This window comes from Aquarana catesbeiana, linkage group LG01, assembly GCF_042186555.1.
Source record: "Aquarana catesbeiana isolate 2022-GZ linkage group LG01, ASM4218655v1, whole genome shotgun sequence".
NCBI lineage: Eukaryota > Metazoa > Chordata > Amphibia > Anura > Ranidae > Aquarana > Aquarana catesbeiana.
The window spans coordinates 824442781-824470315 of record NC_133324.1 but is presented as its reverse complement, the minus strand read 5'-3'; positions in this window follow the sequence as shown (position 1 = coordinate 824470315).

Genomic DNA, 27535 nt, shown 5'->3' with positions numbered 1-27535 from the left:
TCATAAGGGAATTAGAAAACCCTCCTACTTTCGAGATTCTTTAGAAATGCCGCCGACTGAGTCATTTAGACTCTGCCAAATTATCCATTATTTACAATCACTTTGTCGAGACCAGGGGGACATTACTACTATAACATTTTACAAAAATAAATGCTTAAGAGGGCCTGGGACGTGGGGTAGTATTTCAGAGTTGTATGTTTTGCTAACTGACCAGGGCTCTAAACTTCCCTATCAATTATCTTGGGAGGCGGACCTGGGGGAGACTATTGACGAGAACATTTGGTCCAAGTGGTCGACCATGGTGCACAAGGGAATTTTGAACACTTCTCTGGTGGAGGCGAATTACAAAGTATTTTCACGATGGTACCTCGTTACGACGCGTATAACTAAAATCTACCCAGATGCATCACCTCACTGTTTCAGGGGGTGTGGTCCGGAGGGCACAATGCTCCACACCTGGTGGACATGCCCGAAAATCAAAAGATTTTGGATAAGAATTTTTAACTTGGTTTATTCAATGACTGGAGTTCATACCTAAAAATATTAAGCCAGCCTTATTTTCTGATCTTTCGAGTGAACTGCCCAGACACCTCAGGTTCCTCCATCTTTTTTTATCTTTTTGTCAGCTAAGATCACCATAGCGCAAGCGTGGAAAAACCCCTCTGATAAATTTAGCATTAGTGAAAAAAAAATTTCCTGGATCATGATAAATTAAAAATTAACTAGTATTCCTCATGACCAACAAAGTCGGTTTGAAAGGGTTTGGAACCCTTGGATTAGATATCTCCAGTCACCGTGAGGGGCGGGGGAAGAGGTCAGTAGTCTGAAGCATGGAAAATGATCGCACACCTTTTTCTTTTTTTTTTTTCTTCTCTTCCTCTTTTTCTCTTCTTTCATTCCTTCATACAAATTCTTACTTTGCCCCCTTTTTTGGGTTCCCACATGTTTGACAGTGGGCTCTAAAGTACATTAAGTCCAGCTTATACTTGATAACTAAGTTTTCTACTATGACTTTAAGCTGGGAAATCTGGTTCCACCACACGATAGTCCCTCTACAGGGAATTTCAATGTTTTGCCTTCCCTTTTTTTTTTTTCGGAATCATACCAGAATAGCCTTAACTTGTTATAAATGTTAATAATACTATCGTTAGGTATACAGTGAACAATTGTATCGATCAGTGAGTTCTAGGCATCTCATGACCCATTACTTTGTTTATGAGACAGGGATGGACAGGGTTAGTACCTTTTTGTTTTAATATAGTTATATAATGATCCATTCACACTCATCTGAGACCCACTATTGTAACACTGTTGTTGACATAATGCTTGTATCATTGAGATCTAGGGTTGCACCGATACTAGTATCGGTACTGATACCGAGTATTTGCACAAGTATCGGTACTCGCGCAAATGCACCAATACTTTCAGGCTCGGTTCTTTGACCTGTCAGTGGGTCTCCCCAGTGTTAAAGAAGTCCGGTAATTGGAGCTGTCAAAAAAAAGCAGCCGGCAATGTTTATTAACAACATTACTCAGCCCTGAAACACTAAAATAAAAAGAAACATTGTTTCTTTTTGTATATTTCTGTTTCTTCATCTGCAGTTCAAAGGGATGAACAAATGTTCCCCTGTTTAACCCCTTAATAACCCTTAATTTACTAATCAGCCATAACTCCCTATTCTCCTCCATTTAACCCCTTCCCGCTGACCGTACGCAGATATGCGTACTCGGCTTTCCGGGGTTATACCGGGATGATGCCCGCAGCTGCAGGCATCATCCCGGTACCGTTGTTTCCAGCGGGCGATCGGCTACCCGAGTATAACAACCGATGCGGCTTAAAGCCACTCGGTTATTATACCGGAGGAGCGGGAGGGGACCTCCCCCCCTCCCGCCGCTGTTACCGGGCCTCCCATGCGATCGGGAGGCCCGGTGTCCGATCGGGTACCTTCGGCAGCTGAGGGCGGGCTGGAACGAAGCTGTGGGCGGCTTCGTTCCAGCCTTCTCTTTGTAAACGCTGAAGCAACGTCATGACGTCACTTCCCGTTTACTTGGCTGCCAATGGCGCCGAATTTAAAAAAGTACACAGTATTCAGAATCGCCGTTTTCGGCGATCTGAATACTTTGAAGTGTAAAGGAGGTATGGGGGGTCTTTTAGACCCCCCATCCCTCCATAAAGAGTACCTGTCACCACCTATTACTGTCACAAGGGATGTTTACATTCCTTGTGACAGCAATAAAAGTAAAAAAAAAAACAATTTATAAAGTAAAAAATAAAATAAATTAAAAAAAAAAAATTTTTTTTAAGTGCCCCTGTCCCCACGAGCTCGCGCAGCGAAGAAAACGCATACGGAAGTCGCGCATGCATATGTAAACAGTGTTCAAATCACACATGTGAGGTATCACCGCGATCGTCAGAGCAAGAGCAATAATTCTAGCCCTAGACCTCCTCTGTAACTCAAACCTGGTAACCGTAAAAAAAAATTTAAAGCATCGCCTATGGAAATTCATAGGTACCGTAGTTTGTCGCCATTCCACGAGTGCGTGCAATTATAAAGGGTGACATGTTTGGTATCTATTTACTCGGCATAACATCATCTTTCACATTATACAAAAAATTGGGGTAACTTTACTGTTTAGATTTTTTAAAATTCATGAAAGTGTCCCTTTTCCAAAAATTTGCGTTTAAAACACCGCTGCACAAATACCGTGTGATAAAAAATATTGCAACAATCGCCATTTTATTCTCTAGATTCTCTGCTAAAAAAATATATATAATGTTTGGGTACTCTAATTAATTTTCTAGCAAAAAATACGGATTTTAACTTGTAAACACCAAATTTCAAAAATAGGCTTAGTCATGAAAGGGTTAATTATTATTTTCCTGATTGTTTTCTTTTGTTCACGTCTATTCTATAAACGATAAACAATTAAAACTTTTTTTGTTTGCTTTGTTAGTGAATATTTTTACATATATTTACACATTTCACATTGAAATAGCGCTAAATAAAAAAAATAAATTTATTTCATCTGTAAATAACTTTTCAATGTTTTGTACCATGGCAGCTGAAGTTAAAACAAAACAGTTGCGGTAGGTATCGGTAATTGGTATTGGCGAGTACTAAAAAAAAAGTATGGGTACTTGCACTCATTGTATAAAAAAAATGGTATCGGTGCATCCCTATTGAGAACCCTTGTTGTCAGTCAAAACTTGATTTCAATAAAAACCATTTGAAAAGAAAACTGCGGGCTTTCTTGTGCATCATCTTTAGAAGAGGCTTCCTTCTGGGACGACAGCCATGCAAACCAATTTGATGCAGTGTGTTGCTTATGGTCTGAGAACTAACAGGCTAATCTCCCACCCTTTCAACCACTGCAGCAATGCTGACAGCACTCATACATCTATTTCCCAAACACAACTTCTGAATATGACGCTGAGCACATGCACTCAACTTCTTTGGTCGACCATGGCAAGGCTTGTTCTGTGGAACCTGTCCTGTTAAACCTCTGTATGGTCTTGGCCACTGTGCTGCAGCTCAGTTTCAGGCTCTTGGCAATCTTCTTATAGCCTAGGCCATCTTTATGTAGAGCAATAATTATTTTTTTTCAGATCCTCAGAGTTCTTTGCCATGGGGTGCATAGGGAAAATAGCTAATTGGACCCGATTTGGACATTTTCATTTAGGGGTGTACTCACTTTTGTTGCCAGTGGTTTAGACATTAATGGCTGTGTGTTGAGTTATTTTGAGGCGACAGCAAATTTGCACTGTTATACAAGCTGTACACTCACTCCTTTACATTGTAGCAAAGTGTCATTTCTTCAGTGTTGTCACATGAAAAGATATAATAAAATATTTACAAAAATGTGAGGGGTGTACTCACTTTTAGGAGATACTGTAGATATACAGGTGCATATCAAAAAAATAGAATATCATCAAAAAGTTCATTTATTTCAGTAATTCAATTTAAAAACTGAAACGCCTATATTATATTGATTCATTACACATAGAGAGATATATTTCAAGCATTTCTTTCTTTTAATTTTGATTATTATGGCTTACAGCTAGTGAAAACCCAGAATTCAGTATCCCAAAAAATTTGAATATTACATAAGACCAATTAAAAAAGGGATTTTTAATACAGAAATGTTGGCTTACTGAAAAGTACATCCATGTACAGTATAGTATGCACTCGATACTTGATTGAGGCTCCTTTTGCATGAATTACTGCATCAATGCGGCGTGGCATGGAGGCGATCAGCCTGTGGCACTGCTGAGGTGTTATGGAAGCCCAGGTTGCTTTGATAGCGGCCTTCAGCTCATCTGCATTGTTGTCTGGTGTCTCTCATCTTCCTCTTGACAATACCCCACAGAATCCCAATAGGGGTTTAGGTCAGGCAAGTTTGCTGGCCAATCAAGCACAGTAATAGCATCATCATTAAACCAGGTATTGGTACTTTTGATAGTGTGGGCAGGTGCCAAGTCCTGCTGGAAAATGAAAACAGCATCTCTATAAAGCTGGTCAGCAGAGGGAAGCATGAAGTGCTCTAGAATTTCTTGGTAGAGGACTGTGCTGACTTTGGACTTGATAAAACACAGTGAACCAACAATAGCAGATGACCTGGTTCCCCAAATCATCACTGACTGTGGAAACTTCACACTGGACCTCATGCAACTTGATTTCTGTGCCTCTTCACTCTTCCTCCAGACTTGGATCTTGATTTTCAAATGAAATGCTAAATTTACTTTTATCCGAAAAGAGGACTTTGGACCACTGAGTAACTTTTCAGTCCTTTTTCTCCTTAGCCCAGGTAAGACGCTTCTGACCTTGTCTCTGGTTCAGGAGTGGCTTGACACAAGGAATGCAACAGTTGAAGCCCATGGCCTGGGTATGTTTGTGTGTGGCGGCTTTTGAGTGTTGCACCAGCTGTAGCACTCCTTGTGAATCTCCCCCAAATTCTTGAATGGCCTTTGCTTCACTATCCTCTTAAGGCTGCGTTTATCCCTGTTGCTTGTGCACCTTTTTCTACAACACTTTTTCCTTCCACCCAACTTTCTATTAATATGCTTGGATACAGCACACTGTGAACAGCCAGTTTCTTTAGCAATGACCTTTTGAGACGTACCTTCCTTGTGGAGGGTATCAATGACTGTCTTCTGGACAACTGAGAGACCATTTAAAGGCTCAGGAAATCTTTACAGGTGTTTTGAGTTAATTAGCTGATTAGAGTGTGACCTTATGAGTCTACAATATTAACTTTTTCACAATATTCTACTTTTCTGAAATACAGAATTTTGGGTTTTCGCTAGCTTTAATCCATAATCAAAATTAAAAGGAAAAAAAATACTTGAAATGTATCACTCTGTGTGTAATCTGTACAATATGAATTTCACTTTTTGAATTGAATTACTGAAATAAATTAACTTTTTGATGATAGTCTAATTTTTTGAGATGCACGTGTGTGTGTGTGTGATAAATAAATATATATATATTTAAGTTGCGTGTGAGAGAAGGAGAATGGAAGAAAGGGATGGGGAGGGCAAAGGTCCACTTAAAGGATTGATAAAGCTGCAATGAATAACATTTTTGTTTTTGTGTTTAGATATGCTTTAAGATCAGGCCAGTATTGACTGGGAATTCCTTGTTGAATATCGGGACGAGAGCCGTAGCTTGTCATATGTGCAACCCATTCTGTGTTTGGTTTCACAGAACTCTGTAGAATACCCAAAATACTGTCCCTAATTGTAGCAGAGTGTTGCTCCGGGTTAGAGCTGAGGCAGTTCTCCAATTATTCCTTTCGCTGTTGTCTCATCCTTTGGGTGAGCTGCACATCCTGTTCTTGCTATGCCAAGTGAGGGAACCATCCTTTTTATTGTACTAGAGCTTTTTTTCCTTATGACTGCAGCTATTTGGCTTATTTGTCTGTGCAGGGAGTGCTGCTGAGGTGACTGATAGTCTTGGTGTACTAGTCTGCAGAATGAATAGTCAAGATTTAACTATTCATGGTTTATACTTAGGGAGCTCAGCCCTAACACTGCAGCTGTTTATATTTGGGATCCATGAGTTCTGAGGAGCCTCCTTTACTTCTGGTACTCCTGCAGCTTCTGTTTAGCATGCCTTGCCCTTATTGTGAGATGGCCACCATGCAGCTGTGGGTGACTGGTTTAATCAGAAACCTATTTGTGCTGAATTTTTAGTTTTCTGTTATGGTGTTTTATGTCTCTGATGGTACACATCATACATCCACATGCTCGCGGGGGCTTGTAATGCTAATTACCGTTTTTTACAGCAAGTCCAGACACAACAACAGCTTATATTGATTGAGTCTGTCAGGAACCCTCTTCATATCTGAGGGTGAGCGGCATTCCCCTAATTTCTTATAGGAACATGCACTGCTGGGTGATTGTCAACTCTGTTGCAGGGTTCCTTTCTAGAGTGGAGATATAATTTACTTTTCCGTTGGCAGACACATCTGGGTTGAATTACTACAACTGGAGAGTGTAAAATCTGGTGCAACTTCCAGGATTTCTTGTCAAATTTAAAGTTAAGAAGCTGATTGGCTACTATGCACAGCTGCACCAGATTTTGGACTCTCCAGCTTTAGTAACTCAATCCCATTGATTTCATCTTCTAGCTCACGATTCCTCTGTGGATTAGTTTTTAAACATGGCCTCTATACCCTCTCTAATGGAAGAATTAATTTCACCCACATCTGAGCCCTTGTTTTCTTGTTCTTGTGGTTGTCTGATTACTCCTAAAATTAGTGGCTCGACGTCTCCTGCTTGTAATTTTACATTGTCTAACAATGGAGTAGGCTAGGAGAAGTGGCTGTTGTTTTGTATTTTAGTTGTGCTGGTCTGTTAAAAGCTTTCCAATTTAGCTATTGTGTACTCTTCTGAAAGTAGTCATGTGTGGGTACCCTGGTTAGTGTGCTGGACTGCAAAATTCTTGTTTCAAAAGCATTTGTGTTGTATGGTCTTCGGGGGACAACGTCTCTTCAGTTTGTTTCTAGATACTATTTATCTAGGATGCTACTGAAAGCTGGAGAACCCATCTTCCTCAGTTGAGTCCTGAAATACAACTAAGTCCAGAAGGTTTCTTCCAAAGGAAAAACATCAGACTTACTAGTCTCTGGAGTTTCCAGTCCAGGAGTCACCTTACCCACCACTTTTGTATGAGCGTCCTAGGCCTGATGATAGCTTCCTCTGAGATCTTTCAAAATTCCCCACTTTTACTTTGGATTTTTATTTCACTTTGTTCTGTCATGAGACAGGTCAATAAGGTTTCCAAACAGATTGATTAAGTTGGCACCGTGGACCAGATTCTCCCTGGCCTTGTGCCTCAGGAAGCCAGATCTGGAATCCCATATTCAGTAAGATCCTCACAATCAGTGACAACCCGTCAGGCTGGGGCAAAAGTCTTGGGAAGCCTGTTGCTGCAAAGAAATTTGGACGTCGTCTAAGTCAACATTCTCTTTTCCCTATCCTGAAACGTCATTTGCTTTGGCTGTTTCTGCATATTCGAATCACCCTGTTGGACAGTCATCCCAGAATTCAGTCAGACAAAACTAACGTTGTACATAAGTGGCATACATCAACCATCAGGGGGGGTCAAATGTCTCACCGAGGCAAAACGGGTAGTTCAGTTCTTGCCTTGGATTGAACCTTACATTTCCACTTTTTCTTCCCAGGTGTAGACAGGTGCCAAGTGGCGGTACTCAGCCAGCAGCACCTGGATCCAGGGAGTAGAGCAGGGATCCTCTAGCGAAAGCTCTGGATGCTCTACTGACTTGGTAAGCCCTAAATTTAAAACTTCTTCCATGTCTGCTTCTCAGGATTAGGATAGAGGGCATTCCTATGATCTTTAGTGCTTCGGATTGACCCAGGCAGATGTGGCACTCCATCCTTGTGTGACTCCTGGTAAACATTACATGGGCTCCTGTCCAAGGGATCCTATGTCAGTTGCTGACTTTAATGCCCAGATTCTGAGGGACAAGGGCTTTAGTTTTTTCTTATGCTAAAAGCTAGAAAGGCTACTTCCCATAGGGTCTGTCACTGGACATATAAAACATATTTTACCTCCCTTTTCTGCAGCTGGATCTCGACCAGAGTTTGTCATTCAGCATGTTCAAAGGCTAGAGAAATGTTTTTCATTCCTCCTTTATTTTGTACCTTTGTACAGGGAGTCTTCCATATAGCTCCTGCTGTTTGTTCCCGTGACTCTGTGGCATCTGAATCTGGTTCTCTTTGCATTTCATATATTACCATGTGTGATCTATCAGAGGCACGCCTCTCTCTACTCTCTTGTAGCTATTATCTCTAGGAGACAAGTGTCTGAACTGGTAGCCTTATCCTGCAAAGAACCCCCTCTGGTTTTGCTTAGGATAGAAGTGGTGTTGAGGCCCAAGATTTCCTTCTTGCCTAAGGTACTTTTGTTTTTTGTCTTCCACCTTAATCAGGATATTGCTCTTCTATTCCTCTGTCTAGCTCTGGGTCACAAAGGGAAATATCCCCACATTAGATGTGGTTTGGGCTATGAGCGTCTTTCAGTCTCTTTTCAGCAATTACTTCCTCAAGAACACAGTTTCCTTTTGCACTCAGTATGGACTCTGCAAGCGTACCACAGCTTTTCTGTCCACCATCTTTAGGTGACTCAATCGACCATCATCCAAACTTGTGGTCTTAGGAAATGGTGGAACTTTATCCATATCAAGTCGTAGTTCTCTTGCTCTGTGAGTGCCTCTTGCTCGCTTTGGCATCATGCAACTTTTCCCAGTTTGTGAGGATACCGCTTGGTTTTCTGTTTTTGTTTCTTAAGTTTTACTTAAGAAACTGATTCTCTCTTTCAATTCTCTGTGACGTATTGGAGTTAAATGGCAAAAACATAAGGGGCTAACTTAATAACACCGGACAAAAGGCAAACGTGTGCAGTCACCTGTGACAACCAGTGACATGACAAGTTTCGTTATTTAGCAAAAACCCAGTTGCTATAAGCATATTGGGTCACTGTGTTGATCAATCTCCTCAATGAATCATTCCCGTAAGTAGGTAATTATAGGTCATTTTTCTTTATTGCTCATTGAGAGACACAGGATTCAGAGACGATTGGATTATTCTGCTAACTAAAGGAGAATTTGGGCATCCTTGTCTCTGAATTCTGTGTCCATTATTGAACTCCAGGAAACGGTCTTTATGGTGAGTATAAAAGTCACATTTTTGTGTAATGTGTGCGTTTTTCATGCAACCTAATGGATATTGCAAACACTGTTTACGTAATTTTCCATTACAACCTGCTTCTATAAAGGACCAAAGTTCTGTCATGTTCGTGTATGCTTTAAAAATGTCAACATTTCAGAAGCAGAGAACAATTACTTGAATTTTTTTGCTCTGAAATACTGTATCCTGCCAATAACCACATGGAGAGAACTTCCTTCTTGAAAAGGAAACGTTACACCTTTATAATTGTTCACTGTAACCTTTCCCTCTTATCCCCTATAGCTGCTACAATAACTCCAAAAGCCTTAGAAGTAATTTAGCCTTATAACAATTTTTGTTTTCAGTGTAAATATGGAATTTAGTTTCATTCACCAGCAAAGCTGTCTGAAATCAAACCAAAATATGGGTTGATTTTTCTAATTTGAAAGCATCGTTTCTTCCAAAGCTGCTACGTTGTCATCGTGGAAAGCAGTTTACCTAAAATCACAAATGCTTCTGTGTTGAAAACCTTTCATTGTGTACACACTGTGTACGAAAACTGTGTAACTCAAAGACTGTTCTTTTATTTTAAATCATTAAGTTCTGTTTCCAAAAATTACCAACTGTACCCACAAATAAAATATATTTGTGATGATGACATGTCCCTGTTTATGTATTTCTATAATGTTATTACTTCTTTGTTTCCTTTCCCATCACTTGAAAACCAGGCCTTTTCAGGCACTTCAGTATTTTTCACTAGGAAATTTCTCAGAACCCCCAAACATTATATATTTTTTTTAAAGCAGAGGCCCTAGAGAATAAAGTGGTGGTGGTTTTTGTAATTTTTTTATGTCACACGGTATTTGCACAGGGGCTTTTCAAACGCAATTTTTTTGGAAAAAATATTTTTTTTTTGTAAAATATAAAAGATGATGTTACACTGAGTAAATAGATACCAAACATGTCACGTACGCCCGTGCATTGACAAACAGTGTAGCTTTTACTACCCATAGGCGATGTTTTAAAAAGCCTTTACAAGTAGCCACTTTAGAGTTACACAGGAGGTCTGGTGCTAAAATTACTGCCCTTGATATGACGTTTGTGTCGATACCTCACGCGTGGGACGATCGCTATTTGCGTGTGCACGGGACCTACGAGTGTATTTCCCTTTGCATGGGGGTAGGTGGGGGCACTTTCATTTTTTTTTTATGATTTATTATATTTTTAACCTGTCACTTTAAATTTTTGTATCACTTTTCTTGCTCTCACAAGGAATTTAAACATCTCTTGTGACAGCAATAGGCATGTGACATGTACTCTTCCTGTAATTAATTAAAAAGCGTTTGGCTTGAGTTACACCTCAATTAGTGTGTCTGTTATCTAAAATCTATTTAAAGTGGGGTTCCACCCAAAAAAAAAAAAATACATGAAAAATCCTAAAAAAAAAATACAAAAAAACATTTGGATATTTTTTTTTTTTTACTTACCTGTAAATGCCTGTTGCTAGGTGGTCCCTCGTAGTCTGCCTCTCCAAGTGCCTGGGCTGGTGACATCACTTCCCCCTTGGCACAGGAAGGGCTCAGCTCTGCTCCCTCCCTCCTGTCAATCATCTGGGACCCATTACAGGTCCCAGGTGATTGAGCGGCCAATCACGGCGAGCGGCGCCGCTTGTGCATGTGCAGTGGGTGCCAGGCTGTGAAGCCACAGCCCGGCGCCCACAGTTGCAATGCCGGCACCGCTAAACGGAGGGGGAGATGAGCGGGGCTTTGATCCCCCGCATCGCTGGACCCTGGGACAGGTAAGTGTCCAATTAAAAGTCAGCAGCTGCAGTATTTGTAGCTGCTGACTTTTAATTTTTTTTTTTTTAATGGACCTCGGGTGGAACTCCTCTTTAAAGCTTTATGTCCATCTAAGATTACCCTGTCTACAGGGTGATGATGCTGCAGTGCAATTTTAATGCAGAATAGACAGCACTGTCACCCTATTACATACAGTGCCTTGAAAAAGTATTCATACCCCTTGAGATGTTCCACATTTTGTCATGTTACAACCAAAAACTTAAATGTATTTTATTGGGATTTTATATGATAGACCAACACAAAGTGGCACATAATTGTGAAGTGGAAGGAATATTATAAATGGTTTTCCACATTTTTTTACAAATAAATATGTAAAAAGTGTGGCATACATTTGTATTCAGCCTCCTTTACTCTGATACCCCTAACTAAAGTCTAGTGGAACCAATTGCCTTCAGATGTCACCTAATTAATAGAGGCCACCTGTGTGTAATTTAAGCTCAATATAAATACAGCTGTTCTGTGAAGCCCTCAGAGGTTTGTTAGAGAACCTTAGTGAACAAAGAGCATCATGAAGGCCAAGGAACACACCAGACAGGTCAGGGATACAACTATACAAAAAACTCGTGCTAAGGTAATCAAATTGTGATAAATGAAAAAACTGCAGCAGCTGTGCAAAGGTGCTAGAACCTTATACCAGTGAGAAAAATATATAAAACAGCGCTAGCAGAAAATATATCAATCTAAACAATAAAATGACCTAATGGCTTGTGCCATAAGAATCAATACGTGAACATGAAATACACACAAAAATATATAGTGCTTGGTGCTCATATAATGATGGAATAAAGTGCAACAGTGCTCCAAAATCGCATTGTGTGAGGTGACCCCACTCACCAGAAATATTAGACCCTCAGCTTTGCAGTCTAGGGGTCAAAATAGGCTGTGATCTATTGATCTGGGGTATGAAGGATGGTTGCTCAGAGGTTTCTCCAGAGGAATTACTTTATATCAGAGAGGATTTGCCACACTCCATAGATGGGGAGACAGAGAGGACACTCATAGTGAAATACTGCTAAAATAAAGTAAAATTCATAACTTGGAGCTACTTACGCATTTCGTCCCTCCTCCAGGGCGTCAAAGGACATCATGTCCTTTGATGACGCACTTCCTGTTCACGCTAAACCACTGGCGCAATTTCCACCTTCATGGAATGCACGCCAAGCAGCGGCAGACTCGAATGTTTCTGATTCCTGTTTTTTGTTATCCTGTAAGTAGCGCCAAGTTACGCTTTATTTTAGCGGTATTTCACTATCAGTGTCCTCTCTGTCTTCCGATCTATGGAGTGTGGCAAATCCTTTCTGATATAAAGCAATTCCTTTGGAGAAGCCTCTGAGCAACCATCCTTCATACCCCAGATCAATAGATCACATGGCATCTCACACAATGCTATTTTGCATCACTGTTGCACTTTATTCAGTCATTATATGAGCACCAAGCACTTTATATATTTCTGTGTCTGTGAACATCTCACGGAGCACTGTTCAATCCATCATCTGAAAATGTAAAGAGTATGATACGACTGAAAACCTACAAAGACATGGCCCTTCACCTAAACTGACAAGTCGGGCAAGGAGAGCATTAATCAGAGAAGCAGCCAAGAAGCCCATGGTAACTCCCACAACTCAGGTGGAAGAATCTGTCCACAGGACAACTATTAGGCGTGCACACCACAAATCCAGCCTTTCTGGAAGAGTGGCAAGAAGAAAGCCATTGTTGAAAAGAAGCAATAAGAAGTCCTGTTTGTAGCTTGCGAGAAGCCATGTGGGGGACACAGCAAACGTGGAAGAAGGTGCCCTGGTCAGATCACAGCGAAATTGAAATTTTGCACAGCAAAACGCTATGTGTGGCAAAAAAATTAACACTGTATATCACCCTGAACACACCATTTCCACCGTAAAACATGGTGGTGGCAGCATCAAGTTGTAGGGATGCTTTTCTTCAGCAGGGACAGGGAAGCTGGTCAGAGTTGATGGGAAGATGGCTGGAGCCAAATACAGGGCAAACTTAAAAGAAAACCTGCTAGAGTCTGCAAAATACTTGAGACTGGGGCAGAGGTTCACTTTCGAGCAGGACAACGACCCTAAACATACAGCCAGAGCTACAATAGAATGGTTTAGATCAAAGTATATTCATGTGTTAGAATGGCCCAGTCAAAGTCCAGACCTAAATCCAATTGAGGATCTGTGACAAGATTTGAAAATTGCTGTTCACAGATGCTTGCCATCCAATCTGATAGAGCTGATGATGTTTTGTAAAGAAAAATGGGCAAAAAAGTCACTCTCTAGATGTGCAAAGCTGGTAAAGACATACCCAAAAAGTCTTGCAGCTGTAAGTGCAGCAAAATGTGGTTCTACAAAGTATTGACTCAGAGGGGCTGAATACAAATGCAGGACACAGTTTTCACATATTTATTTGTACAAAATCTTGTAAACCATTTATCATTTTCCTTCCACCTTACAATTATGTGCATAGGTGTGCGCAGCCTATTGCATTAGGGTGTGCACCCTAAAGCTCCAACACATATGCATTTGACATATTTACCGGCCTCTTCCCCACTCTCCAGCCTGAAACAACGGGAGGAAGGGGGAGCATGGGAGCACACGGGGGACCCGGGCAACAGAAGGAAGAGGAACAGGAAAAGGAGGGGTGGCATATATTAGTATATTAGATCCCCTATATATTCCTCCTGTGGCAACTGAATGTTGACAAAAGGGAGAGGAGGAGAAGCCTAGATTCAGATGCTGCAGGAGGAAAATACAGATCGGTTTCACTAAATTCCACCCCAGCCACCTCTCCAGTCCAGGTTCTGAAAGTTGGCAAGGAAGGATTGCATGATTAAGTCCGTATGACGAAACATGTCGGGGCGTGGCTACGCGGCAATCGTAGGAGTCTGATAGAGGGAGATCTGACGAGAGACGGAGCGGTGACCAGCTGAGAGTACGAACGGTGAACGGGTGAGACGATCGCCGGCGTCCACACTCCCTGGGTCCGCTGTGGCCGTCCCTGTTAATGTTACTGCGTGCTGTGGTTCAATTTGCTGTGATACAGTTCCATTTTGCTGTGAAGTGCTGAGTTGATTTTAGTTACCATGTGAGTGCATATGTATGGTTTTAAGCTTCTGATTAAGCCCGGGTTCACACCTATGCGATATAGATGCGGCTTACACCGCATCTAATTCGCAGGACATTTTAAAATACATTCATATGAATGTATCTGGTTCACATATGTGAGTTGCATTCGCACTGCGCATTGCACAAAAAACGTGTGCGTTTTTTGGGCATTGCGGTGCGAACTACAAGCCTATTATCTCCTATGGGAACGCATCTGATTCGCAGATGCATTGCGTTCTGAACAAGGATTTTCTCTTTCTCCTCACTACACCTCCCCCTCTCCCCCCTCCCTCCCCCTCTCCCTGCTCTCTAATCCTGAGCAAAAACGCAATGAATCCGTTGAACAGGAGATTGTTATCTCCCCAGTGAAACCTGAGCTTCAATTCGCACCGCACATGTGTGAAACCAGGCTAAATGTTTTAAACGGTATCACGCTATTTGGAGCATTTTTTCCCTTTTTTTATGTGGAGTCATATTCTCAAAGGAAAAGTGTATGGTACACTCAACAGCGGATATCGGTGGCTGCATGATAACCCCCATGTTAATGTGTTAAGGTGTTTTGCCGGCCAAACACGAGAGTGTGAGGCCTTAACAGCTGGTGAGTGAGCAATTCACAAGGGAGTGGAATCACGGCACTGAGGGGTGGTGTACACAGAATTACAGCATTTTGCAGATTGAAGACACTGGCACTTTTTGAACTTTGTTTCACCATTCAATTTATTGATCTTCATCATTCTAAAAATAGAAGTGGACTTATAATTTTCCAGCATTTTGGATTTCTTTTTCACCTATTTTTGTTCTATTATATATGTTTTGCACATGATTTGTGTACTTTGGATTTTTTCTGATTTTATCATATATTTGTATCATCACAATATTGTTTCTCACTATTCACGGGGTGTCACTTATATTAATACACATGTCATTTCATGTTTAAGAAATGTTATATTAGGATTCACATTCTCAAGTTATTTGTAGCAGTCACTATCACATTGATGTTATATGTGACAATTGATTTTCCTTATTCATAATCCACTTTTTACAATAGGGATTTGCTTCGACTTAGAAAAAGGTTCCTGTACTACTTTTGGGGCGACTTCAGGCGACTTGCATTGACTTCTATATAGAAGTCGTTTTGCAAGTCGCCGCTGAAGTCGTGTGCAGGTTGCCTTACAGAGTTGGCCTGCAAGTCGTGTTGCCCCTGTGTGAACCGACTCTTTGTGTTGGTCAATAACATAAAATCCCAATAAAATACATTTACATTTTTGGTTGTAACATGACAAAATGTGGAAAATTTCAAGGGGTGTGAATACTTTTTCAAGGCACTGTAAGTAGAAAAATAACAGATCTCCCCGATGACAGGATCAACTGTAATAAAACTATGTTACAGGAGGGATGGGGTATGCACAAAAAAAGCTTTTATGTTCATGCTAGTGACAGACTGCATTATACAGTATAACTTTTTATTTTATCTATAATTCCACTTTATTTTCTTGAAGAGATAAACTTTTCAGAAAAGTTGATGTGGAGAGGCCTGCCATGCACTGCTTACTGAAGATGAAGAGATCTGAAATGTATATTAAAGCCTATACTAATACAGTTTAATCAAATCTTATATAGTTTAACAGTAAACCCTTGAGTTTAAGCTTACATCTTAACAGCCATGTGATGGAACGCCGGATTTTAAACTTTTCTACAACTACCGAATTTATCTGTGTATAACACGTGCTGGCGTATAACACGCACACCAATTTAAGAGGGAAGTTTCAGGAAAAAAAACTTTTTTTTTAAATAAACCACTTTGAAGCAAAATAATGGTCAGTGAGCATCAATGCAGCCTGATTAGTGCCCATCTGCAGCCTCAATGCAGCGTAATCTGTGCCCATCTGCAGCCTGTTCTGTGCCCATCTGCAGCCTGTTCTGTGCCCATCTGCAGCCTGTTCTGTGCCCATCTCCCCCATCAATGCAGCTCACCATCTCATATGAAATCACTAAGCCTCCATCTTTTTTTTCGGCTCTCAGTCGGCAGTGACACACACAGTCCCGCCTCCGCCATCGGCATTGCAACAGCTCCTGTGATAGACAGAACACTGGTCCAATGCCGGTGGCGGAGGCAGCACTGTGTGTGTGTGACGTGCGAGCCAAGTGAAAGCCGAGTTAGAGTGAAAAATAGAGGCCCTAAGGCTGATACACAGACCAGATTTGATTGTGGAATTGAAGTACCAGGGCTCTGGTATAAGAAGTCACACACATATATACACTCCTGCTGTTCTGCCACTGGAGTCCCTCTGCGCAGCAATCTTCTATGCCACAACATCCGGAAAGAAACCCCTGATGAGATATTCCACTATGATCTTCCATGCTTGAGGGTCACTCTGTGGCCACTACTGTCTGGTGAGCGCTTTGACATATCACTTCGGGTGAAGCACGAATTGTACAGCGTTTGCACTTTATTGTCATGTGGTGATTGGAGTATATTTAAGAAGATTGCGTTTTTTTGTTTCATAACAATATGAGACAAATTATGAACTTTTTTGCACTATATTCACTTTAATTGGCATTTACATGATTTAATATTTTATTGTATTATGCACTGTTGCACTTTATTACATTATTGAGTTAACACGATTATTTCATTATTTGGATATTGCATTACTGATGCGCCAATCACTGTCTGTATAAAGCCGAGTTAGAGCCAAGCAGAGAGCCGAGTGGAGAAGAGATGATGGCTCGGTGATTTCCGGCGGCACTTGTCCCCCTCCTTCCCCTCCAAAGTACGCTGTAGGCGTATAACAAGCACCCCCGATTTCCCCCATATTTTCATGGGAAAAAAGTGCGTGTTATACGCCGATAAATACGGTAATTCACATTACTTAAACAATTTCAAAAACAAAAACATGAAACAAACACATCTTAAATATAATATTAAAACTGTACCCCTTTGTGGAAGACAATAATATTGTACAAAAGTATTGGATATGTGACATTAAATGGTAAAAAATGTAGCGCATGATGTACAAACATAATTAATATATTAATAATTATGAAGGGTATTGAAGTCCATATAACCACAAGTCCTTCAAAGCAGTGTGGTGACAGGCAAATCAATATGTGACAAACAAAATTCTAAAAAGCCAAAAGCAAAAAGGTAAGTGATATAGTGTCCAGCTGTGTGTAAACATGGCTGCAATCACTCCAGATGATGGATTTCCAACGGCTGGCACAGATCATATTGGTCAATAGGTAAGAAGAACATCAAACAGGAACAACATCAATGGGTAAGTGATAAATGCATACTCTTACCTGATCCAATGGACTCCCCTGTCAGCGACATGGAGTCTTAAAGGCAGTGTGCCCACAGGGCGGATAGGGAGATATCCAGGCAGTTGGAACTTCTGAGATGAACTCCAGGGATCACCGAGATGGATGGTCACTACTGGAACTCACGATTGGAATCTTGAAGTTGAGATGTACCACATATGGCAAAAACTGGACATTCACTCCCATCAGGATGATATGTGGAGAAAAAAAATTGTGCTTTCACATAGTGCAGGTAAAAAAAGGAATTTTTATTTCTAAAACACCAAAAGTATAAAAACATGATCACAATAAAATTAAGGGCAACATGGAGAGTGGTGTAACAGACCGACGCGTTTCGACCTAAGGGTCCTCTACTGGGGCATAAACCACCTACTCCGCTGCCAATGGCCAGTGGCTCACATAGTCAGATGGACCAATGCCATACAGCGTTAGGAAGATCGGCGGGTCAAGCAGCCAATCAGCAGATCAACCAAAAGGTCCGGTCTCTGTGGCTGCCGGCCCGCGTGTCAAACAAAGGGATATGACGTCACGCCAGTGGAACTTCTCTCTTTTAGCAAGACCATGTTAATTTCGGTGTCTAGGAGATCTGAATTATAACCCTTTTCGAGGAATCTGTTCTTAAGTATCTGAGCCTGGGATAAATAGTCAGAAGTTCTTGTACAATTCCGACGCAACCTGAAAAACTGGCTACGGGGAATTGCTTTCAGCCATTGATCCTGGTGGCAACTATCGACCGGAATATATCCATTCCAGTCACTGGGTTTAAAGTATGTTCTAAACTCCAAATGTTGTTCCACCACCAAGATCTCCAGGTCTAAGAAATGAACCGTAGAGGTACTAGCTTCATAGCTTAAAGAGATTCCTCTGTCATTAAGGTTAAGTGTAGCCATGAAGTTGTCCAAGGATACGCAATCCCCATCCCATAGGAGGAGGATGTCGTCTATGTACCTAGCCCAGAGAACTAACACGGGTCTCTGAGCGGCATAGACGACATCCTCCTCCAACTGGGCCATGAAGAGGTTGGCGAGACTGGGGGCAAACTTTGCCCCCATAGCCACGCCCCTCTTCTGCAGATAGAACTGGTTTTGGAACCAGAAATAAATATGCCGGGTGGCAAATTTCAAAAGTTGCATAATAAAGTTCCTTTGTAGGGAAGGAAGTCTGGCGTCTCTCGATAGATGGTTTTCAACCGCATCAAAACCCAGATTATGAGGTATGCACGTATAAAGTGCCGCCACGTCTGCTGTAACTAGAATCATCCCTTCCTGGAATTGTACTGACTCAAGTAATTTAATGGTATCTCTAGTATCTTTTAGATATGATGGGGTAGAGCGGACCAAGGGTTGTAGATAAAAATCCACGTATTTCCCGATCCGGGCCGTGACAGAGTCAATCCTGCTGACTATAGGTCGGCCAGGGGGATTGACAGGGTCTTTGTGGACCTTAGGGAGATAGTAAACGGCAGGGATACGTGGAACCTGGGGAACCAAAAAACTTTTCTCCTTGTTAAGAATCCCCAGTGCGTATCCCTCGTCGACTAACTCCGATAAGGCCTTTTTATAAACGGTAGTGGGATCAGTAGGGATGGGACTATATGTGTCAGAATCATTCAAGATTCTACTCATTTCCTTTAGGTAGTCTACTTTGTTTAAAACAACAATCCCACCACCCTTGTCGGCAGGGCGGATTATAAGATTTTTCCTCTCACATAATGATTTTAATCCAATCTTAATGTCAGGTTTAATATAAACCCTTTTCTTACGATCAGATAATTTCTCTAAGTCATCCAAAACCAGATTTTTGAAGACCTGAACAGATGGTGCTATGGTACCAGGAGGATTAATTGTTTTTTGGGTATGGCTCCCTTGGGCCCTTGATTCTGGGATGGCTCATAGGTTAATCTCCTATCAGGATAGACCGCTGGGGGGATGGAGGTCTCCATCGGCAGCGATTCGCCATTGGCAGAAGGGGGTAACCACCACATACGGTCTTCTTCTGCCAGTTAAAAACTAAATCATTATGTGAGAGGAAAAATCTTATAATCCGCCCTGCCGACAAGGGTGGTGGGATTGTTGTTTTAGACAAAGTAGACTACCTAAAGGAAATGAGTAGAATCTTGAATGATTCTGACACATATAGTCCCATCCCTACTGATCCCACCACCGTTTATAAAAAGACCTTATTGGAGTTAGTCGACGAGGGATACGCACTGGGGATTCTTAACAAGAAGGAGAAAAGTTTTTTAGTTCCCCAGGTTCCACGTATCCCTGCAGTTTACTATCTCCCTAAGGTCCACAAAGACCCTGTCAATCCCCCTGGCCACTCTACCCCTTCATATCTAAAAGATACTAGAGATACCATTAAATTACTTGAGTCAGTCCAATTCCAGGAAGGGATGATTCTAGTTACAGCAGACGTGGCGGCACTTTATACGTGCATACCTCATAATCTGGGTTTTGATGCGGTTGAAAACCATCTATTGAGAGACGCCAGACTTCCTTTCCTACCAAGGAACTTTATTATGCAACTTTTGAAATTAGCCACCCGGCATAATTATTTCTGGTTCCAAAACCAGTTCTATCTGCAGAAGAGGGGCGTGGCTATGGGGGCAAAGTTTGCCCCCAGTCTCGCTAACCTCTTCATGGCCCAGTGGGAGGAGGATGTCGTCTATGCCGCTCGGAGACCCGAGTTAGTTCTCTGGGCTAGGTACATAGACGACATCCTCCTCCTATGGGATGGGGATCACGTATCCTTGGACAACTTAATGGTTACACTTAACCTTAATGACAGAGGGATCTCTTTAAGCTATGAAGCTAGTACATCTACGGTTCATTTCTTAGACCTGGAGATCTTGGTGGTGGAACAACATTTGGAGTTTAGAACATACTTTAAACCCAGTGACCGGAATGGATATATTCCGGTCGATAGTTGCCACCAGGATCAATGGCTGAAAGCAATTCCCCATAGCCAGTTTTTCAGGTTGCGTTGGAATTGTACAAGAACTTCTGACTATTTATCCCAGGCTCAGATACTTAAGAACAGATTCCTCGAAAAGGGTTATAATTCAGATCTCCTAGACACCGAAATTAACAAGGTCTTGCTAACAGAGAGAAGTTTTACTCTAATAGAGCGTCCTAAAGCAACTTCAGACTCCAGATTTAGATGGTCCTTTATTACCACTTATTCTACCCAATCTAAACAGATTAGAGAAATCTTTAGAAGACATTGGAAGGTTCTTTTAAATGACAGACTGCTTGGCCCTTCTTTCCCGAACAAGCCGCTGTTATTTTCAGGGGTGCACGGTCCATTCAGGGGCAAGTTGTCCCAAATGTTATTGACCCCCCTAAAAAGGTTTCCTTTTTTCAGGACTGTAAGGGTTATTACCCATGTCGTAAGTGTAATGTATGTCTCCACAATGTCGGAGGGAGACAAAAAACCACTACATTTAAATCTACTGTTACTTCCCGTATATATCATACGAAACAATTTACCACCTGCTCCTCCCAATATATTGTGTATTTGCTCACCTGTCCCTGCCACAAACAGTACGTTGGTCGTACGATCAGGACTTTTTCTATCCGAGTCAACGAGCATGTGGCCCGGGATTAAAGGTGGGAAAAGCAAACACACAGTACCACGTCACTATTTGCAGTACCCAAATAAAGATCCCTCAGGTACACTATTTCAAGTGATTGATAGATTTGTCCCTAATTGGAGGGGCGAGTCGCCTCGAAACGTATTTGATATATGAGTTGAAGTCCTACTTTCCGTTTGGGTTGAACGTTGAGTGGGACCTCAACTCATTTATTAACCAATCTTAGAAATGTTTCCTTTTATTAGTTCCTTTTATTAGTTTCATTTTTCAGCCATATCGGGTTACATTTTGGATATGATGCCTATAAATTTTCAGGCACCTCCCATTTTCCATGCTTGAACCCCGAGTTCCATGCTCGGGGTCTCTTCAGTTTGGGTGAGTTTTTATTATTCCCCCATTCTTTGTGAGTCACTAGATCATGGAAATGTTTCTCTGTTTTTTCTCCCTTATTTTGCTGTTTTTTATTTATTGTGTTTTTGTTTCAATGTTTACATTCGGGGTATAGCTTTGAATGTTACAGATATTACAATGTCCCCCTTAGTTAGTTATATTGAATTTCTCTAGGGACTCATGATTTGTGTCTTATGGGTTAAGTACGGACTTGCGCTGGGACGCGCCACGTGACCGTGGTGATTGTTCTTGAGATCTCCCCATCCTATGGTCACGTGGTGCTTCTCTTACCTGTCACGTGACTCGGGACTGACGTTTGGCAGTCTTTTTGGCGTGACGTCATATCCCTTTGTTTGACACGCGGGCCGGCAGCCACAGAGACCGGACCTTTTGGTCGGTCTGCTGATTGGCTGCTTCACCCGCAGATCTTCCTAACGCGGTATGGCATTGGTCCATCTGACTATGTGAGCCACTGGATAGTCAGATGACCGCTCTGGTCCAATAATATGCAGTTTTTTTCTTCCCTTTCGATTGGTCTTGTATTTGTTATTTTATTTATAAATATTGGCAGCGTGGAGTAGGTGGTTTATGCCCCAGTAGAAGACCCTTAGGTCGAAACGCGTCGGACTGTTACACCACTCTCCATGTTGCCCTTGATTTTATTGTGATCACGTTTTTATACTTTTGGTGTTTTAGAAATAAAAATACCTTTTTTTTACCTGCACTATGTGGAAGCACAATTTTTTTCTCCACATATCATCCTGATGGGAGTGAATGTCCAGTTTTTGCCATATGTGGTACATGTCAACTTCAAGATTCCAATCGTGAGTTCCAGTAGTGACCATCCATCTTGTTGATCCCTGGAGTTTCCGTGGAATTCATCTCAGAAGTTCCAACTGCCTGGCTATCTCCCTATCCGCCCTGTGGGGCACACTGCCTTTAAGACTCCATGTCGCTGACAGGGGAGTCCATTGGATCCGGTAAGAGTATGCATTTATCACTTACCCATTGATGTTGTTCCTGTTTGAAGTTCTTCTTACCTATTGACCAATATGATCTGTGCCAGCCGTTGGAAATCCATCATCTGGATTACACACAGCTGGACACTATATCACTTACCTTTTTGCTTTTGGCTTATTAGAATTTTGTTTGTCACATATTGATTTGCCTGTCACCACACTGCTTTGAAGGACTTGTGGTTATATGGACTTCAATACCCTTCATCATTATTAATATATTAATTATGTTTGTACATCATGCGCTACATTTTTTACCATTTTTTGCACTGTTGTTGTCACACTGTACGTAGCTGCTCACTTCTTTTTAGTAGTTAGCGCAGTGTTTTTTGCACATTTCTTCACTATGATATGTGACATTACCAAAAGCATTCATGTGTTTCTGAACTGATAAATAATAGAATTTTTAGGTTTGGGAACAGATTTTGGTGGTGATTGCAGTACTACTAAATTCAAAAGGATATAAAAGAAAAAAACGGTATAGGTCAATGAACAGTTATGGAATGCTCACAATTTTTTCTTATTAATGCTTTCCTCTCTATAGATTTATATTAAAGTGTAACTAAAGGAACATCCGTAATAGCAGATATTGCAGGGAACCTTTCCACGCTTAATCCTGCTACAGCCTTATTAGGTATAAACCTTGATAAATATCCCATAATATACAGGACAATTGTGGTTCATATTTTAATAGCAGCAAGACTCGCAATAACCAGTCTGTGGAAATGTATTGATGCACCTAATCTATCTACGGTTATATCCAGACTAAATACCAAAGCACAATTTGAATTGATGCTAGCTTACAAGAACTACTCCACCACCACCTTTAGAAAGAAAAGTCACAACTGGTTATCTCACCCTAGAGCCTCTAATTACTTAAAGGAATGTCAATTATAACTTTAACCCTCAGATTGGAATACTCTGAACAATCATTTAAGCAATATGTCGGTGTAGTTTATTATTTCTGGTTTCCCTTATATATTTGTTTTCTCCTCTTCTAATATTCTTTCCCTAATTAAAGTTTAAATGGGCTGAATTATAGATTTACTTGGTGACCTCCCAGGCCTGAACCCATTAGGGCTAGGCATGTCCAGGACATCAAGAACTGAACAATTCTATACTAAATTCCTTTATAGTATAGATATTACTACCAATGTTGATTAATATATACGGCAATTTTATTTGTATTGTTTCTTACTTAACATAAGTAAAAATTTATTGTTGGAAAAGTGTAACGAAAGGCAAAAAGAGATTTGCTTTTAGTTACACTTTAATATCATACTGACATTTGTAAACGTTCAATAGGAAAATTCAGAACAGTGTTAAACCCATCTCTGATACCCACTAAATATGCTAGCTGCTCAGTTGTCTTGCTGACCCTCTGGATACAGTCATCTCAAGTGTGCAAGGTTATGACTTTACTTGCTGCATGCTTGTTTCAGGCCAATGACTCAGAGGCAACCCTGGCAGCTAGCATTACCAGGAGGAGGCCAGTAATGACAGTCCATATATTTCTCTGTAGACAAGCTTAACCCCTTGCCGACCGGCTCACACCGATATACGTCAGCAGAAGGGCACATACAGGCATATTAACTTACCTGTTCGTTATCCTTTAAGACGCGGCATTGTGGGCGCGCGCCCGCCACGAGCTCCGTGAGTGTGATCGCGGGTCCCGCGGATCGTCTCACGGAGAGGAAGAATGGGGGAATGCTGATGTAAACAAGCATTTCCCCATTCTTCCTAGTGACAGGACACTGATCACAGCTCCCTGTGATCAGGAGCGGTGATCAGTGTCGTGTCCCATCCCCCTCACAGTTAGAATCACTCCCTAGGACACACTTAACCCCCGGTAGCGCTCCCTAGTGGTTAACCCCTTCATTGCCAGTCACATTTACACAGTAATCAGTGCATTTTTAATCGCATTGATCGCTGTATAAATGACAATGGTCCCAAAATAGCGCCAAAAGTGTCCGATCTGTCCGCCATAATGTTGCAATCATGATAAAAAATCGCAGATCGCCGCCATTACTAGTAAAAAAAAAAATATTAATAAAAAAGCCATAAAACTATCCCCTATTTTGTTGATGCTATAACTTTTGCGCAAGCCAATCAATAAACGCTTATTGCAATTTTTTTTTACCAGAAATATGTAGAAGAATACGTATAGGCCTAACCTGAGGAAAAAAAATTTTTTTTATATATTTTTTGGGGATATTTATTATAGCAAAAAGTAAAAAATATTGCGTTTTTTTTTTCAAAATTGTCGCCCTTTTTTTGTTTATAGCGCAAAAAATAAAAACTGCAGATGTGATCAAATACCACCAAAAGAAAGCTCTATTTGTGGGAAAAAAAAGGACGTCAATTTTGTTTGGGAGCCATGTCGCTCGCCCGCGCAATTGTCAGTTAAAGCGACGCAGTGCCAAATTGTAAAAAATGCTCTGGTCTTTGGCCAGCCAAATGGTCCGGGGCTGAAGTGGTTAACCACTTGAAGACCAGGCCTTTCCTGACACTTTTTGTTTACATGTAAAAAATCTATATTTTTTGCTAGAAAATTACTTTGAACCCCCAAACATTATTTTTTTTAAATAATAATAGAGAAAAAATGGCGAGTGTTGCAATTTCTTATGTCACACAGTATTTGCCCAGCGTTTTTTTACCCACTTCAGCCCCGGAAGATTTGGCTGCACAATGATCAGGCCATTTTTTGCGATATGGCACTGCGTCGCTTTAACTGGCAATTGCGTGGTCATGCCACACTGTACTCAAACAAAATTGATGTTCTTTTTTCACCACAAATAGAGCTTTCTTTTGATGGTATTTGATCACCTCTGCGGTTTTTATTTTTTGCGCTATAAACAAAAAAAGAGCGACAATTTTGAAAAAAACACAATATCGTTTACTTTTTGCTATAATAAATATCCCATTAGCTGTCCCCTCAAAATAACTCAACACACAGCCATTAATATCTAAACCGCTGGCAACAAAAGTGAGTACAAGTGAAATAAGAGTACAAGTGTATAAGTGAAAATGTCTAAATTGGGCCCAATTAGCCATTTTTCCTCCCCGGTGTCATGTGACTCATTAGTGTTAAAAGGTCTCAGGTGTAAATGGGGAGCAGTTGTGTTAAATTTGGTGTTATTGCTCTCACTCTCTCTCTCAAGAACTCTCTGAGGATCTGAAAAAAGAATTGTCGCTCTACATAAAGATGGCCTAGGCTATCAGAAGATTGCTAAGACCCTAAAACTGAGCTGCAGCAAGGTGGCCAAGACCCTACAGCGGTTTAACAGGACAGTTTCCACTCAGAACAGGCATCACCATGGTCGACCAAAGAAGTTGAGTGCACATGCTTGGCGTCATATCCAGAGGTTGTCTTTGGGAAATAGACGTAGTGCTGCCAGCATTGCTGCAAGGGTTGAAGGGGTGGGGGGTCAGCCTTTCAGTGCTCAGACCATACACCGCACACTGCATCAAATTGGTCTGCATGGCTGTCGTCCCAGAAGGAAGCCTCTACTAAAGATGATGCACAAGAAAGCCCGCAAACAGTTTGCTGAAGACAAGCAGACTAAGGACATGGAGTACTGGAACCATCTCCTGCGGTCTGATGAGACCAAGATAAACTTATTTGGTTCAGATGGTGTCAAGCATGTGTGGCGGCAACCAGGTGAGGAGTACAAGACAAGTGTGTCTTGCCTACAGTCAAGCATGGTGGTGGGAGTGTCATGGTCTGGGGCTGCATGAGTGCTGCCAGCACTGGGGACAGTTCATTGAGGGAACCATGAATGCCAACATGTACTGTGACATACTGAAGAAGAACATAATCCCCTCCCTTCAGACACTGGGCTGCAGGGCAGTGTTCCAACATGATAACAACACCAAACACACCTCCAAGATGACCACTGCCTTGCTAAAGAACCTGAGGGTAAAGTTGATGGACTGGCCAAGCATGTCTCCAGACCTAAACCCTATTGAGCATCTGTGGGGCATCCTTAGATATTAATGGCTGTGTGTTGAGTTATTTTGAGGGGAACACAAATTTACATGTTATACAAGCTGTACACTCACTACTATACATATATTTCAATGCTTTGCAGCTTGCACAAGCTTATTGTGCTATCTTTATGAGCAAAATGATCGGGGTCTTTGGAAACCATTAAGGAGTACTTTTGCCTAAGGAGATCTTTGCATCCAGAGTATGCCAGGTGTCTTGATTATCCCCAGAGGGGACAACTACTGAATTTACTTGTCTATGAGGTGAACGGTTAGTGATACCAGTGGTGGTGAGCACTTACCTTTATCTGCACCTGGGGTGGAATACGGCTCTATTTTCTTCAGTCACTTTATGCATGAACTTTTGAGATATATATTCACTCTGTTTTTTGATTACACACATTTATTTTGGAATATATATTATATTTGTTGATTATATTGTTCTGAGGATTGGAAGCGCAGCACTGTATTTTGTATAATTATTGCTTTAGAGCCTGGAAGTGGAATCACTTAAAGTGACAGCAGCTTACTTACAATTAGTATTATTTATAGCATTCACATATTGTGCCGATTGATTTTTATTTGCATCTCATATAATACCTAATTGGTAAAATATAAAAGATGATGTTAGACCATGTAGATAGATACCAAACTTGTCACGCTTATTGCTCACACCTATGGAATGGTGACAAGCTATGTACATTTTATTATTCATAGTGACATTTTAAAAGCCTTTACAGGTTACCACTTTAGATTTACACAGGAGGTCTGGTGCTAGAATCACTGCCCTCAATCTGAGGTTCGCAGTGATACCTCACATGTATGGGATGATAGCTGTTTGCGCGTGTGGATGGGGGCACTTTAAAATTTGTTTTCATTTTTTTATTTTTACACTGTCCTTAAAAAAGTATTCACACCCCTTGAAATTTTCCACATTCTGTGATGTTACAACCAAAAACGTAAATGTATTTTATTAGGATTTTATGTGATAGACCAACGCAAAGTGGAACATAATTGTGAAGTGGAGGGAAAATGATAAATGGTTTTCCAAATCTTTTACAAATAAAT